Source organism: Ranitomeya variabilis, chromosome 2 (assembly GCF_051348905.1).
Source record: "Ranitomeya variabilis isolate aRanVar5 chromosome 2, aRanVar5.hap1, whole genome shotgun sequence".
Classification (NCBI taxonomy): Eukaryota; Metazoa; Chordata; class Amphibia; order Anura; family Dendrobatidae; genus Ranitomeya; species Ranitomeya variabilis.
The window spans coordinates 1081985991-1081998025 of record NC_135233.1 but is presented as its reverse complement, the minus strand read 5'-3'; the positions used below and the strand labels follow the sequence as shown (position 1 = coordinate 1081998025).

Here is a 12035-nt window from a genome sequence, read left to right as displayed (position 1 = left end):
TTTGGGGCCCTCCTTTGTACCCGCTTTAGCTCCATTATATACTTCCTGAGCACCGGTGCCCAAAACTGTACACAGTACTCCATGTGCGGTCCAACCAGAGATTTGTACAGAGGCAGTATAATGCTCTCATCATGTGTATCCAGACCTCTTTTAATGCACCCCATGATCCTGTTTCCCTTGGCAGCTGCTGCATGGCACTGGCTGCTCCAGGTAAGTTTATCATTAACTAGGATCTCCAAGTCCTTCTCCATGTCAGGTTTACCCAGTGGTTTCCCATTCAGTGGGTAATGGTGATATTGATTCCTTCTTCCCATGTGTATAATCTTACATTTATTTATCATTGTTAAACCGCATCTGCTACCTTTTGTCCCAAGTTTCCTAGTTATGCAGATCCATATGTAACAGAATACTATTTTCTCTTGTATTGACTGCTTTACATAGTTTAGTATCATCTGCAAATATCGATATTTTACTGTGTAGACCTTCTACCAGATCATTAATAAATATGTTGAAGAGAATAGGTCCCAACACTGACCCCTGCGGTACCCCACTAGTCACAGTGACCCAGTTAGACAGTATACCATTTATAACCACCCTCTGCTTTCTATCACTAAGCCAGGTACTTACCCATTTACACGCATTTTCTTCCAGACCCAACAGTCTAATTTTGTGTACCAACCTCTTGTGTGGCTGGCTATCAAATGCTTTGGAAAAATCAAGATATACCATGTCCAATGACTCACCTTGTGTAGTGACACTGACAGTGTCACTATGGAAAGCCTAGATGGAGCAAGCAGGGGTCAGGGACTGAGGGACGGAAGTATAAGGAACAGGGCATGCAGTGTTGTGAATTCCGTTCTCGGACTCCCTCCTGTGGTCATGAATGGTACTTTGGTTAGTTCTGCTCTTGGACTCCCTCTGGTGGCTTTGAGTGGAACTGCTGGTCACTGAGGTTGGCTTCTTCAGCTGCCCTCGTTTATTGCTATGCTGGCTTCCCTATTTAACTCCACTCAGATCGTTACTTCATGCCAGCTGTCAATGTATCAGTACTGGTTCAGATCTCTCTTGGATTCCTCTGATGACCTGTCTACTCCAGCAGAAGCTAAGTCCCTGCTAGTTCATTTGTTGTTCATTGTGTACTGAATATATTTCTTAGTACTTGCTAAGTTCTAGTCCAGCTTGCTATCATGATATTCCCTTGCTAGCTGGAAGCTCTGGGGGTCCAGAGTGGGTCCTCCACACCGTGAGTCGGTGTGGAGGACTTTTTGCACACTCTGCGTGGTTTTTGTAGTTTTTTTGTGCTGACCGCATAGCTCCCTTTTCTATCCTCTGACTATTTAGTTAAGACTGGCCTCCTTTGCTAAAACCTGTTTCATTCCTGTGTTTGTGACTTTCCTCTTAACTCACAGTCAATATTCGTGGGGGGCTGCCTTTTCCTTTGGGGAATTTCTCTGAGGCAAGGTAAGGCTTTATTTCCTATCTTTAGGGGTAGTTAGCTCTTAGGCTGTGAAGAGGCGTCTAGGGAGAGTTAGGTACGCTCCACGGCTATTTCTAGTGTGTGTGATAGGATTAGGGTTTGCGGTCAGCAGAGTTCCCACTTCCCCAGAGCTTGTCCTGTTTTCAAGTTTAACCATCAGGTCATTCCGGGGGCACCTAACCACCAGGTCCATAACAACGCAGTGTGCACTGGACCTGAGACTAAGGCACTCAGTAAGTACAGGACATGAGACTGACAGTCACGTGATCGCAGAGGGGCGGAGCTACCACTTGAGAGGATAGGGAGACAGCTGAGAGAGCCAAGCACAGGACAGAGAACATTGATGTAGTCAGTGGGGAGCTGAGAGTCAAAAGCCAGAGGAGAGCGAGGTACCAGGGACAAAACCAAAGAGTAAACCCAGACGAGCTAAGGGGTCAGAGAACCAGGAAGGACATAAAAGTACCGAGCAGAAAACAGATGCAGGAGTCAGGTGACAGAACCGGGTCATACACAACAAAGGTCACACACACTGAGGCACAGCGATTGCAGATGAGTAGCCTGGGTCAGCAACCACAAACTGAGGAAACAGAAGTATCACTGACATGTTGCACCACTTCTCTCTCACGCATCCTGCGGTCCATGCGGACGGCGTGGGTCATGGCCTCCTCCAGTGAATCGAGCAGAGGATGTAGGGCCAAGGCATCCTTTAAATGTTCGAAGAGACCCCTTCAGAATAGTCACCTGACAGCCGAGTCATTCCAGGATACTTCAGGTACTCACCGCCTGAAAACTCAGAACAGTACCACTCTTCAGAGAACTTTCCTTGGGTGAGATCCATAATAGTGTTTTCAGCCAATCTCACTTGATCAGGTTCATCATAAATCAGACCCAAGGCCTCAAAGAACCAATCAACAGACAATCTCTCAGGGGAGGTATGAAGTAGTGAGAAATCCCAGGACTGTGGCCCCTCATGTAATAGGGAAATAACTATCCCCACCCTTTGACTCTCATCACCCGAGGACCAAGGACACAGGGAAAAAAGTAATTTGAAACTCTCCCTAAACACTTGGAATTTTCTATTATCCCCAGAAAAGGTATCCGGAAGGTTGACAGTGGGTTCAGGAGAGGACAAGAAGACATCAGACACAGCACCATCCACATTGCCAGACAGGGAGGAGGAACCCCGAACAGTGTTAACAGTATCTGCCAACTCCCTTTTTTTACCTGTTGGTGTGAAGCAACCAACGCTCTTTGCTCAACAGAGAGGTTCTGCATTATCTTGGCCAGGTTAGCCACATGATCAGACAATGCATTCAGCGGGTCCATAACACACAATGAGTCACAAGATTCCCCAAAAATATAATGGTTGGTGATAATGTAGTGACACTGACAGTTTCACTATGGAAAGCCTAGCTGGCGCAAGCAGGGGGTCCGGGACGCAGTGCTCACAGGACCTAAGACTAAGGCATGCAGTAAGCACAGGGCCTGAGACTAGACAGTCACATGATCGCAGAGGGACGGAGCTACCGCGTGAGAGGACGGAGAGACAGCTGAGAGCGCGGAGCACAGGACAGAGAACAACTATATAGTAAATGGGGAGCCGAGGGTCAAAAGCCAGATGAGAGTGAGGTACCAAGGACAAAAGCAAAGAGTAAACCGAGACAAGCCAATGGGTCAGAGAACCAGGAAGGACAGAACAGTACTGAGCAGAAAACAGAGGCCGGAGTCAGGTGACAGAACCGGGTCACACGCAACAAAGCTCACACACACTGAGGCACAGCGATTACATATGAGTAGCGTGGGTCAGCAACCACAAACTAAGTAAACGAAAGTACCACCGACACCTGACCCAGGAACCAGCAGCATTAAATAGCTGCCCCAGAACCAGAGAGAGGCAATCCTAGTTAACCCTGATGTGACCAGGACGGAGGCTAGATAATCCCGTCCAGAGTCACGACATCTTGGTCCAGTCTATTGCTCACCTCTTCATAAAAACAGATTAGATTGGTTTGACAGGAGCGATTCCTCATAAACCCATGCTGATATGGATTTAAACAGTTATTCTCACTGAGATAATCCAGAATAACATCCCTCAGAAATCCGGCAAATATTTTAGCAACAATAGAGGTTAGACTTACTGGACTAAAATTTCCAAGTTCACTTTTAGAGCCCTTTTTGAATATTGTTACCACCTTGGCTATGCGCTAGTCCTGTGGAACAGACCCCGTTGCTATAAATTCCCTAAATATAAGAAATAATGGTTTGTCTATTGCATTATTGCATTACTTAGTTCTCTTAGTACTCGTGGGTGTATGCCATCTGGACCCCGAGATTTATCTATTTTAATCTTATTTAGTTGGTTTTGCACCTCTTCTTGGGTTAGACTGGTGACCCTTAATATAGGGTTTTCTTTGTCTATCGGCATTTCACCTAGCATTTCATTTTCAACTGTGAATACCATGGAGAAGAAAGTGTTTAATGTATTAGCTATTTCCTCGTCATCTGCAACCATTCTTTCCACACAATTTTTTAAGGGGACTTCACTTTCACTTTTGATTTTTTTACTATTGATATAGTTGAAGAACAGTTTGGGATTACTTTTACTCTCTTAAGCAATGTGCAATACTTCTGATTAAGTGAAGGATATAGGTTTACAGTTTAATGGAAAAAAGTTTTAGTTTGTAGCTAGGCTTCCCTTTACCCCAGGCAATGAATCGGTTCATTGCCTGACCCTGTTTCTAAATAATTCTGGTCAAGGCAGCAAAGCTTGTCATTGGTATCGCTCCAGGCACCCAGCATCTGGAATAAATGCTCCACCCACTCCCTCACTTAAAGTGATGGTCTGACACCTAAAATGTCCTTCTTAAATATCTATCTTTACATCCTTACCACTTTTGTAATAAGCTTTATTATAAAATGCCCTACATTTCTCCCTATATATCACCGAATAAATCAAGGACTAAAGTGTCCATATACAGATATATGCAAAAGAAGGAATATGTAATGGCAAAGCAGGAGAAGAATTGTCATAGAGACATCATGACATCTAACCTATGTAAGACACCGGTAGCAGTAAAAAGGCAGTGACCCACAAAGTTCAAACATAAAATTCTCTTTAATGTATTATCTTCACACAGAAAAGGTTCCAAGCATATAACTTCAATCATATAACTTCAGCATTCAATTCACACCAGTTCATAACAGCATCCTTTAGATTGCAGTCACAACACACGCTAGTCCTCCTCTGACTAGTTTCGTGGGTGAACTGCACCGCTGTATCACAGTCTCTACTCACAACCGTGCACAGACCTTGTCATCCTCCTGTCTGCAGCTGTGGCTCACACCAGTCCTTCCTCCGGGCACAAGACAGTCTACCTCCAGTTCACCTCCAGGCACAAGACCTGTCCACATCTGTGACCAGTCATCGTGGACAGCAGCAGCACTGTGTATGCTGTGGGTTGTCAGGCCTCACTCTGGCCCTGACACACCTGAGACTCCTCAGACTCAACTCTCTTTATTACAGGGCTTTTAACAATTGTAATCACTGCTATACCTGTGACTACAACACACCCTCATGGCCTCACTATGCCTCTGTGCGCATCCTGAAAACAAACAGTGCCCCTTAGCTGTAATAGGGATCACTGCCTCACATATCCCCTTCCCATGTTCAAACCTGTGGGGTTGAACACTTGACACCCCACATGGGTGTGAGACAGGGCATCTTCATGCTCTATGACATCCCAGCCTTACACTACACTAAAAAACCAAAGTAGGGACCAGAGCCATCCATCGGTGCATGCATCACTCTCCTTTGCGTTTCTCACCCATACTTCCTTATGGCTCAACCCACCACCCCGGTGTCTGTTACTGACGACATGCTCACTTTCATGTTTTACCGTGGGTTTTGGCTGGTTTTGGGTGATCTTGACCTTGTTTATTTTGGGTTCACTAACCCTGCAGCTCATCCTGTCACCTAAATATTGGCCTTCAGGCCCTTGGTACCATTTACTCTATACCTTTACCCGTGCCCCGGTGACTGTCATGCTGAAATGCCGCGGACCACGCCGGCAACTCTGAGCATATGTCTGTATTACGTTGCACCCGAACCTGAGCCTCCCGACACTGTTGTCTAGTGAACGCTCTAGCTAATATACCCTGACCCCGGCCCCACCTTTTGCCGGTGCCAGAGGATTCCATGTGTGCATGTCCCAAGTCACCTCCGTGACCATAGACTCCCAAGTCTTCTCAGCACTAGGGTTGAGCAAAACGGATCGAACTAATTCAAAAATCGCCGACTTTTGGCAAAGTCGGGTTTCATGAAACCCGACCCGATCCTAGTGTGGGATTGGCCATGAGGTTGGTGATCTGCGCAAAAGTCGCGTTTTGTATGACGCTTTCAGCGCCATTTTTCAGCCAATGAAGGAGGACGCAGAGTGTGGGCAGCATGATGACATAGGTCTCGGTCCCCACCATCTTAGAGAAGGGCATGACAGTGATTGGCTTGCTTTCTGCGGTGTCACAAGGGCTATAAAGGGGCGTGCATGCCGGCCGCCATCTTACTTCTGCCGATCTTAGCATAGGGAGAGGTTGCCGTAGCTTCATCAGAAGAAAGGATATAGTTAGGGAGGGAAGATTAACCCCAAAACTGCTTGTGCTGTAGCGATTTCCACTGTCCAACACCACCATTTTTTTGCAGAGACAGTGGAGGCTATATTTTTGTGCATCATCTCTGTAGCTTATTAGGCTGCCTTATAAGGCTCCCTAATAGCTGCATTGCTGTTTGCACGCTGCTGTGCAAACCAACTGCTTTTTTTAAAGCAAAAATCCTGTTGCTCCTTTCTGCACAGTTATCTTGTTTATTTGTCCACACTTTTGTGTGCAGCAGTCCTTTTTTATTGCTGCCATACTTTTCCTGAGATCATTGTAGGGAGATTTAAATTGTACTACAGTTCTTGTTTTTTTTCATAAATCTTCCAGCCACTTTCTGCCACTTACACTGTGTTGTTTTATACACTGGGCCTGAGTTTTGGTTCAGTCTCCCCCCAAAAAAGTGAGATTCAAATTCTCACAAAGTGGATATACTTCAGTCCTGTTAGTTTGTCATATATCAGCCAGCCACTTTCTGCCACTTAGATTGCGTTGTTATATACACTGGACCTGAGTTTTGGTTTAGTTTTCCCCCCAAAAAAGTGCTAATCAAATTCTCACAAAGTGGATATACTTCAGTCCTGTTAGTTTGTCATATGTCAGAGCTCACTGACACAAAAAAGGACTTAGAAATCCTCCAAAAAAATTGAAAAAAAGTCACAGAGAAAAATGCAGAGTGCTTACCTGCTGAAGCCTATAACTGAATGCACTAGCAGGGTGCGGCAGACACGATTTATGATGGCAAAAATACAGGTGCAAAAAATACCGATGAAACAACCACTTTCAATCCAGTGTTGGCTGTTTGGCATTAGTGCATAAAAAGATAAACGATAATAGTCTGTATGTGGCATTGTTCACACAGGCAATGCAAAGCATCTGGTTAAGGGCCCCTTTCCACTTGCGAGAAACTCGTCCGTATCTCGCATGTGGAAACTAAGCTGTGGCGCCGGCACTCAGGAGCGGAGAGTGCGGCCGCATAGGAACACATGGAGCCGCACAGCTCCGCTCCTGAGTGCCGGCGCCACAGCTTAGTTTCCACATGCGAGATACGGACGAGTTTCTCGCAAGTGGAAAGGGGCCCTTACAGCCTATTACTGACACACATATATGCGGGCCGCCCAGTGCCACAAAATGCATGCTATGTGAATAGAGGCCAACAGTTTACAGAGCCATCTTGGTCCGATCGCACCCTGCAAGATAAAATGCAAAAAAAACCACATATCAATGTATGTAAGGTATTAGATTATATTGGGGCCTCAACACGTAAGCTGGCAACCCACTTCAAGGGTCCTTACATTTTGCCAGTCCTAACGCTAAACATAGAGTAAAAGATCACTGACACAAAAAGAGGACTTAGAAATCCTCCAAAAAATTGAAAAAAGTCACAGAGACTTTTCTTCAATTTTTTTTTGAGGATTTCTAGGTCCTCTTTTTGTGTCGGTGATCTTTTACTCTATGTTTAGCGTTAGGACTGGCAAAATGTAAGGACCCTTGAAGTGGGTTGCCAGCTTACGTGTTGAGGCCCCAATATAATCTAATACCTTACATACATTGATATGTGGTTTTTTTTGCACTTTATCTTGCAGGGTGCAGTCGGACCAAGATGGCTCTGTAAACTGTTGGCCTCTATTCACATAGCATGCATCTTGTGGCACTGGGCGGCCCGCATATATGTGCGTCAGTAATAGGCTGTAAACCAGATGCTTTGCATTGCCTGTGTGAACAACGCCACATACAGACTATTATCGCTTATCTTTTTGTGAACCAGTGCCAAACAGCCAACACTGGATTGAAGGTGGTTGTTTCATCGGTATTTTTTGCACCTGTGTTTTTGCCATCATAAATCGTGTCTGCCGCACCCTGCTAGTGCATTCAGTTGTAGGCTTCAGCAGGTAAACATTTGTCGTATGTCAGCTAGCCACGTTCTGCCACGTAGATTGCGTTGTTATATACACTGGGCCTGAGTTTTGGTTCAGTCTCCCAAAAAAAGGGAGATTCTAATTCTCACAAAGTGGATATACTTCAGTCCTGTTAATTTGTCGTATGTCAGCCAGCCACTTTCTGCCACTTAGATTGCGTTGTTATATACACTGGGCCTGAGTTTTGGTTCAGTCTCCCCCCCAAAAAAGTGAGATTCAAATTCTCACAAAGTGGATATACTTCAGTCCTGTTAGTTTGTCGTATATCAGCCAGCCACTTTCTGCCACTGACATTGTGTTATTTTATACACTGGCCCTGAGTTTTGGTTCATTCTCCCAAAGAAAAGGAGATTTAAATTCTCAACAAGTTTATATACACCTTCTACCTTGTTTTACAGTACCATATAACTGTTGTTATTTTGGTTAGATTTTCCAAAAAATGAGGAAGTCTGGTGGAAGTGCCCGTGTCTGGTGGTTGCCAGCTGGTACTGATGGTGCATCTGGTGGTAGTGGCAAAAGCACAATAGCACCTAAGGCTGCAGGTGTTGAGCCAGCATCATCCTCTGGCTCCACAAGGCCTCAAAGGCTCCCTTATCTGTGAGTAGGAAAACAGCTTTTAATGCCGTAGCAGCAGAAAAAAGTTTTGGCTTTCCTTGCTGACTCAGCCTCTAGCTCTTTCGCCTCCTGTTCAGAAAGTTCCAAATATAAAAGCAGCGAGTCGTCAGTGGATGCTCCTGGTCAGGAACAAGACATTTCCTTCTGACTTTCACCCAAACCAAAAGTGAAGGATGCGTCAGGCGACACTACAGGTTACTCCATGGAGCTCTTTACACATACCGTGCCTGGGTTAGAAAGGGAAATTGTTAACTGCCCATTACAAGATGAATCGGACATGGAGTGCACTGATGCACAGCCACAGCTAGATTATTATGCTGTTCCATTGACTCAGATCACTACATTGCTCTCGCAGTGTAGTAAGCCAGAATCTGACCCTGCTGAGACTATGGTGCCCCATCCCAAATGCTATAGCACCTTACACGGTGACACAGAGGAAGGTGCACATGACATTGAAGAGGAGGTGATAGATGACCCAGTTGTTGACCCAGATTGGCAGCCATTGGGGGAAGAGAGTGCCGCTGCCAGTAGCTCAGAAGCTGAGGAGGAAGATCTGCAGCAGCCATCTACATAGCAACAGCTGTCTTCTGGCAGGCCCGTATCAGGCCAAAAACGTTTCTCAAAAACAAAACAGTTTTAGGACAGCGTGGCCATCCGGTGAAAGTAGCACAACATGCAATGCCTGAAAAGGTATTCCATAGTAGGAAGAATGCAGTGTGGCAATTTTTTAACCAAGATCCGAATGATCAGTCAAAAGTTATCTGTAAGAAATGTTCACATTTCCTTTAGCAGAGTGAAGAATCTTCAAAATTTAAATACAACGTGCATGCTTAGACATTTAACCAGCATGCACTTGCAAGCCTGGACTAACTACCAAACGTCCCGTACCGTTGGTGCACCTGCTCAGAATGAAGGTAGTCAGCAATGCTACATTGCTTCTCTCACTGTAAGCCCACTGGTTAGGACACCACCAGCAGCAAATGTGGAGGTATCGTCGCAAGGCCAAAGCAGTCAGGCAATCACAAGGTTATTGGTAGGAAACACTGTATGTAGGTCAACATCAAGAATACCATTACCAACCCTCTCTCAACAGGTCATGTCCACCACCACCCCTGCTAGATCCACCATATGCAGCTCTCCAGTCCAGCTCACGCTACAAGAGACTCTCGTTAGGAAAAGAAAGTACTCATCCTCGCATCCACGTACACAGGGTTTGAACGCCCACATTGCTATGCTAATCTCGTTAGAGAAGATGCCCTACCGGTTGGTTGAAAGCAAAGCTTTCAAAGACCTGATGGCGTACACCGTACCACGCTATGACCTACCCAGTCGGCACTTCTTTGTGAGAAAAGCCATCCCAGCCCTCCACCAGCATGTCAAAGACCACATTGTCCATGCACTGAGGCAGTCAGTCAGTGGAAAAGTGCACCTCACAACAGATGCATGGACCAGTAGACATGGCCAGGGATGTTACGTGTCCAACACGGCACACTGGGTTAATGTGGTGGATGCAAGGTCCACAAGGGACAGCCATGGTGGGACAGTTCTGCCTAGTCCACGGTGTAGGAAACAGTTGGCTGTAGGCGTTCGCCACCCCCCCCTCCTCCTTCTCCTCCAGAAGCGAAAGCTCATCCACAGAGTGCAGTCGCACGACCACTCCATCCGCAGCTGCCAATGTTGCACACGAGGTGTCCCATTATCGAACAGCTAGTCGTAAGCGTCAGCAGGCTGTGTTAGAAATAAAGTGTTTGGGCGACAACAGGCACACCGCGGAAGTACTGGCCGAGTACTTGCAGCAACAAACTCAGTCATGGCTGGGCAGTGTACATCTTGAGGCAGGCATGGTAGTCAGTGATAACGGAAGGAATTTTATGGCTGCCATAGCTGTTTCAGAACTGAAACACATACCTTGCCTGGCTCACACCTTGAACCTGGTGGTGCAGTGCTTCCTCAAAAATTACCCTGATTTACCAGCCCTGCTCTTGAAGGTGCGCAGACTTTGCTCGCACATCCGCCGATCGCTGAATCTTCCCCAGCACTGCCTAATAATCGACGTTGCAACAAGGTGGAACTCCACACTGCACATGGTTCAGAGGCTGTGCGAACAGAGGCGTGCTGTATTTAATTTGTGGGAGGATACACATACACGGGCAGGCACTTGGATGGCAGACATGGAGTTGTCTTGTGTGCAGTGGTCGAAGCTACAAGACCTCTGTCAAGTCCTTCAGTGTTTTGAGGAATGCACATGGCTGGTAAGTGCAGACAATGCCATCATAAGCATGAGCATCCCACTAATGCCTCTGCTGAGGCAAAGTTTGACGCACATTAAGGAGCTGGCGTCTGCAGCCGAGGAGGAGGGAAGCCTTGATGACAGTCAGCCATTGTCTGCTCAGGGAATTCTCCTGGACGAGGTGGCAGATGAAGAGGAGGAGGATGATGGGGATGAATAATTATGGGAGGAGGATGCTTCTCAGGGGGCAATACAAACTGGTGGCGTTGCAAAGTCAGGTACAGGGTTTTTGCGGGACACAAGTGATGTTGATTTGCAAGAAAATGCTCCTCAACCCAGCACAAACAGTGAATTGACACCTGGAACATTTGCCCACATAGCTGAGTATGCCTTGCATATCCTAAATAGGGACCCCCGCATTATCAAAATGATGACCGATGACGATTACTGGTTGGCCTGCCTCCTGGATCCACGATATAAAGGAAAATTACAAAATATCATGCCACATGAGAACCTTGAGCAAATATTGGCTACCAAACAAGCAACTCTTGTAGACCGTTTGGTTCAGGCTTTCCCAGCACACAGAGGCGGTGATGGTTCTCACCCGAGCAGTAGGGGGCAACATGGCAGAGGTGTTAGAGGTGCACAAATCCGAAGTGGTGTTGGACAGAGGGGTTTTATGACCAGTTTGTGGAATGATTTCGCAATGACCGCTGACACGACAGGTACTGCTGCATCGATTCAAAGTGACAGGAGACAGCATTTGTCCAGTATGGTAACGAACTACTTTTCCTCCCTTATCGATGTTCTCCCTCACAGGTCATTCCCCTTTGATTACTGGGCATCTAAAATAGACACCTGGCCTGAATTGGCAGAATATGCATTACAGTTGCTCGCTTGCCCTGCTGCTAGTGTGCTATCAGAAAGAAGAAACTTCAGTGCTGCTGGTTCAATACTGACCGAAAAAAAGACACGTCTGGCTACCCAAAATGTTGATGATCTAACCTTCAGTAAAATGAACCAATCATTGATTTCAAATTATTTTGCCCCACCTTCCCCTGCTGACACGTAGCTTGCCGGAAAAATGTCTTGCTTTTGGCCTCCTCTTACTGACTTCTCCAATTCCTCCATTTGCAGCTGCTGAATG

At 46.2% G+C, this 12035-nt stretch overlaps 1 protein-coding gene across 1 annotated transcript in view; it reads left to right on the top strand.

Moving 5' to 3' along the window:
• The window catches only part of LOC143810214 (cysteine-rich venom protein-like), a 46941-nt gene that overhangs the window by 12382 nt on the left and 22524 nt on the right, over positions 1–12035 (top strand). The gene's annotated exons all lie outside the window — the stretch shown is intronic.